Source organism: Anarhichas minor, unplaced genomic scaffold (genome assembly GCF_050575085.1).
Source record: "Anarhichas minor isolate MPS153535 unplaced genomic scaffold, ASM5057508v1 ptg000191l, whole genome shotgun sequence".
Classification (NCBI taxonomy): Eukaryota; Metazoa; Chordata; class Actinopteri; order Perciformes; family Anarhichadidae; genus Anarhichas; species Anarhichas minor.
This window is the reverse complement of record NW_027466637.1, coordinates 5,001-10,000: the sequence shown is the minus strand read 5'-3', so window position 1 is coordinate 10,000 and position 5,000 is coordinate 5,001.

Below are 5,000 nucleotides of genomic sequence, written 5' to 3'. Positions count from 1 at the left end.
GCAAACCGGCGATTTGGTTTAAGGAGACAGAGTATTGGCGCTCGTCTTTCGCTGTGATTTTGTCAGAGTACGAAGATCGGCCGGCGCTTTTGAACTACTTGCTGCATCGGCTGTGGGTATCCGTTTATTGTTCTGCATGTATGGGTGGTTAGAGGAGGTCGGGGTCTACAATAGGGTATAAGTGTCCCGGCTGTGCGTGGTGTTTTGGCGGAGAGATGGAGCGCGCAAAACGGCAACTGCGACCTACTTTGACCGCGTGGTGCCTCGGCTGTGGGTCTCGGATCCAGGATCCACTCGGATAGGTTTGTAGAGGTGGACGTGGTCTACGATTGGGTATAAGTGTCCCGGCTGTGCGTGGTGTTTTCGCGGAGATATCCACCTCGCAAAACGGCGCTTCCGTTTAAGGAAACAGAGTTTTGGCGCTCGTCTTTCGCAGCGCAGCCCAGTAACGTCCCCTACCTTAAGAGAGTCCTCGTTACTCCCGCCGTTTACCCGCGCGATATGGATCCTGGTTCTGGATCTCGCATCCAGGATCCACTCGGATAGGTTTGTAGAGGTAGACGTATTATACAATTAGGTATGAGTATCCCGGCTGTGCGTTGTGTATTCGCGGAGATATCCATCTCGCAAAACGATATAAAAACGGCTGTGATTTTGTCAGAGTATGAAGATCGCCCGGCGCTTTTTGTCAGAGTATGAAGATCGGTCGGCGGTTTTCAAATACGTGCTGCCTCGGCTGTGGATACCCGTTTATTATTCTGCTTATATGGGTAGTTAGAGGACGTCGGGACCGTGGATTCGGTATAAGAATCCCCGCTGTGCGTTCCATTTCCGGGTAAATATGGACCGCGCAATATGGCCCCTGCGACCTACTTTGACTACATCGTGCCTCGGCTGTGGACCTCGCATCCATGATCCACTAGGATAGATTTGTAGAGGGGGACTTGGACTACAGTTAGATATAAGTGTCCCGGCTGTGCGTTGTGTATTCGCGGGGATATGGACCTCGCAAAACGGGTATTTCGTTTAAGTCTTTCGCTGTGATTTTGTCAGAGTATGAAGATCGGTCGGCTGTTTTCAAACACGCGCTGCCTCGGCTGTGGTTATCCGTTTATTATTCAGCTTACATAGTTGGTTAGAGGACGTCGGGGCCGTGTATTCAGTATAAGAATCCCCGCTGTGCGTTCTATTTCCGGGTAGATATGGCGCGCGTAATATGGTCCCTGCGACCTACTTTGACTACACCGTGCCTCGGCTGTGGACCTCGCATCCAGGATCCACTCCGATAGTTTTGTAGAGGGGGACGTGGACTACAACTGGGTATAAGTGTCCCGGCTGTGCGTTGTGTATTCGCGGGGATATGGACCTCGCAAAACGGGTATTTCGTTTAAGTCTTTCGCTGTGATTTTGTCAGAGTATGAAGATCGGTCGGCTGTTTTCAAACACGCGCTGCCTCGGCTGTGGTTATCCGTTTATTATTCAGCTTACATAGTTGGTTAGAGGACGTCGGGGCCGTGTATTCAGTATAAGAATCCCCGCTGTGCGTTCTATTTCCGGGTAGATATGGCGCGCGTAATATGGTCCCTGCGACCTACTTTGACTACACCGTGCCTCGGCTGTGGACCTCGCATCCAGGATCCACTCCGATAGTTTTGTAGAGGGGGACGTGGACTACAACTGGGTATAAGTGTCCCGGCTGTGCGTTGTGTATTCGCGGAGATATGCACCTCGCAAAACGACGATTTCGTTTAAGTCTTTCGCTGTGATTTTGTCAGAGTATGAAGATCGGTCGGCTGTTTTCAAACACGCGCTGCCTCGGCTGTGGTTATCCGTTTATTATTCAGCTTACATAGTTGGTTAGAGGACGTCGGGGCCGTATATTCAGTATAAGAATCCCCGCTGTGCGTTCTATTTCCGGGTAGATATGGCGCGCGTAATATGGTCCCTGCGACCTAATTTGACTACACCGTGCCTCGGCTGTGGACCTCGCATCCAGGATCCACTCCGATAGTTTTGTAGAGGGGGACGTGGACTACAACTGGGTATAAGTGTCCCGGCTGTGCGTTGTGTATTCGCGGAGATATGCACCTCGCAAAACGACGATTTCGTTTAAGTCTTTCGCTGTGATTTTGTCAGAGTATGAAGATCGGTCGGCTGTTTTCAAACACGCGCTGCCTCGGCTGTGGTTATCCGTTTATTATTCAGTTTACATAGTTGGTTAGAGGACGTCGGGGCCGTGTATTCAGTATAAGAATCCCCGCTGTGCGTTCTATTTCCGGGTAGATATGGCGCGCGTAATGTGGTCCCTGCGACCTACTTTGACTACACCGTGCCTCGGCTGTGGAGGTCGCATCCATGATCCACTCGGATAGGTTTGTAGAGGTGGATGTGGTCTACGATCGGGTATAAGTGTCCCGGCTGTGCGTTGTGTATTCGCGGGGATATGGACCTCGCAAAACGGGTATTTCGTTTAAGTCTTTCGCTTTGATTTTGTCAGAGTATGAAGATCGGTCGGCGGTTTTCAAATACGCGCTGTATCGGCTGTGTGTATCCGTTTATAGGAGTGTCTAGATGGGTGGTTAGAGGACTTCCAGCTTGACAACTGGGCATGAGTATCCCCGCTGTGCGTTCTATTTCCGGGTAGATATGGCGCGCGTAATATGGTCCCTGCGACCTACTTTGACCGCGTCGTGCCTCGGCTGTGAGTGTCCGATTGTGGATCACCCTCCACATGTCTTTAGAGGTTGACGGTGGCTACACGTCGGCATAGGTGTCCCGGCTGTGCGTTGTGTATTCGCGGGGATATGGACCGCGCAAGACGGCGATTTGGTTTAAGGAAACAGAGTATTGGCGCTATCGCTGTGATTTTGTCAGAGTATGAAGATCGGTCGGCGGTTTTCAAATACGTGCTGCCTCGGCTGTGGATACCCGTTTATTATTCTGCTTATATGGGTAGTTAGAGGACGTCGGGACCGTGTATTCAAAATAAGAATCCCCGCTGTGCGTTCCATTTCCGGGTAGATATGGCGCGCGTAATAGGGCCCCTGCGACCTACTTTGACCGCGTGGTGCCTCGGCTGTGGACCTCGCATCCAGGATCCACTCGGATAGGTTTGTAGAAGTGGACTTGGACTACAATTAGATATGAGGTTCCCGGCTGTGCGTTGTGTTTTCGCGGAGATATGGACCGCGCAAAACGGGTATTTGGTTTAAGGATTTTTCGCTGTGATTTTGTCAGAGTATGAAGATCGATCGGCGGTTTTCAAACACGCGCTGCATCGGCTGTGTGTATCCGTTTATTATTCATCTTATATGGGTGGTTAGAGGACTTCCAGCTCGACAACTGGGCATGAGTATCCCCGCTGTGCGTTCTATTTCCGGGTAGATATGGCGCGCGTAATATGGTCCCTGCGACCTACTTTGACCGACTCGTGCCTCGGCTGTGGAGGTCGCATCCAGGATCCACTCGGATGTGTTTGTAGAGGGGGACTTGGACTACAATTAGATATGAGTGTCCCGGCTGTGCGTTGTGTTTTCGCGGAGATATGGACCGCGCAAAACGGGTATTTCGTTTAAGGACATAGAGTTTTTCGCTCGGGTTTTAAAGCCGTGATAGGGGCGAAGCGCTGAAGGTTCCAGCGCTTCTGTACTTCGCCTATTACGGCTGTGACCCATTTTGGTAGGGGGTAACCAAGCCACCTTGCACACAATGATAGGAACAGACTACCCAGTGTATACTAGGGGATAGGAGCGAAGCGCTGAAGGGTCCAGCGCTTCTGGCGGTTCCCCTATGCTACAGCCGTAGTAGGGGATATGAGCGAAGCGCTGAAGGGTCCAGCGCTTCTGGCGGTTCCCCTATGTTACAGCCGTAGTAGGGACGAAGCGCTGAAGGGTCCAGCGCTTCTGGCGGTTCCCCTATGCTACAGCCGTAGTAGGGGATATGAGCGAAGCGCTGAAGGGTCCAGCGCTTCTGGCGGTCCCCCTATGCTACAGCCGTAGTAGGGGATATGAGCGAAGCGCTGAAGGGTCCAGCGCTTCTGGCGGTTCCCCTATGTTACAGCCGTAGTAGGGACGAAGCGCTGAAGGGTCCAGCGCTTCTGGCGGTTCCCCTATGCTACAGCCGTAGTAGGGGATATGAGCGAAGCGCTGAAGGGTCCAGCGCTTCTGGCGGTCCCCCTATGCTACAGCCGTAGTAGGGGATAGGAGCGAAGCGCTGAAGGGTCCAGCGCTTCTGGCGGTTCCCCTATGCTACAGCCGTAGTAGGGGATAGGAGCGAAGCGCTGAAGGGTCCAGCGCTTCTGGCGGTTCCCCTATGCTACAGCCGTAGTAGGGGATAGGAGCGAAGCGCTGAAGGGTCCAGCGCTTCTGGCGGTTCCCCTATGCTACAGCCGTAGTAGGGGATAGGAGCGAAGCGCTGAAGGGTCCAGCGCTTCTGGCGGTTCCCCTATGCTACAGCCGTAGTAGGGGATATGAGCGAAGCGCTGAAGGGTCCAGCGCTTCTGGCGGTCCCCCTATGCTACAGCCGTAGTAGGGGATATGAGCGAAGCGCTGAAGGGTCCAGCGCTTCTGGCGGTTCCCCTATGCTACAGCCGTAGTAGGGGATATGAGCGAAGCGCTGAAGGGTCCAGCGCTTCTGGCGGTTCCCCTATGCTACAGCCGTAGTAGGGGATATGAGCGAAGCGCTGAAGGGTCCAGCGCTTCTGGCGGTTCCCCTATGCTACAGCCGTAGTAGGGGATAGGAGCGAAGCGCTGAAGGGTCCAGCGCTTCTGGCGGTCCCCCTATGCTACAGCCGTAGTAGGGGATAGGAGCGAAGCGCTGAAGGGTCCAGCGCTTCTGGCGGTTCCCCTATGCTACAGCCGTAGTAGGGGATATGAGCGAAGCGCTGAAGGGTCCAGCGCTTCTGGCGGTTCCCCTATGTTACAGCCGTAGTAGGGACGAAGCGCTGAAGGGTCCAGCGCTTCTGGCGGTTCCCCTATGCTACAGCCGTAGTAGGGGATATG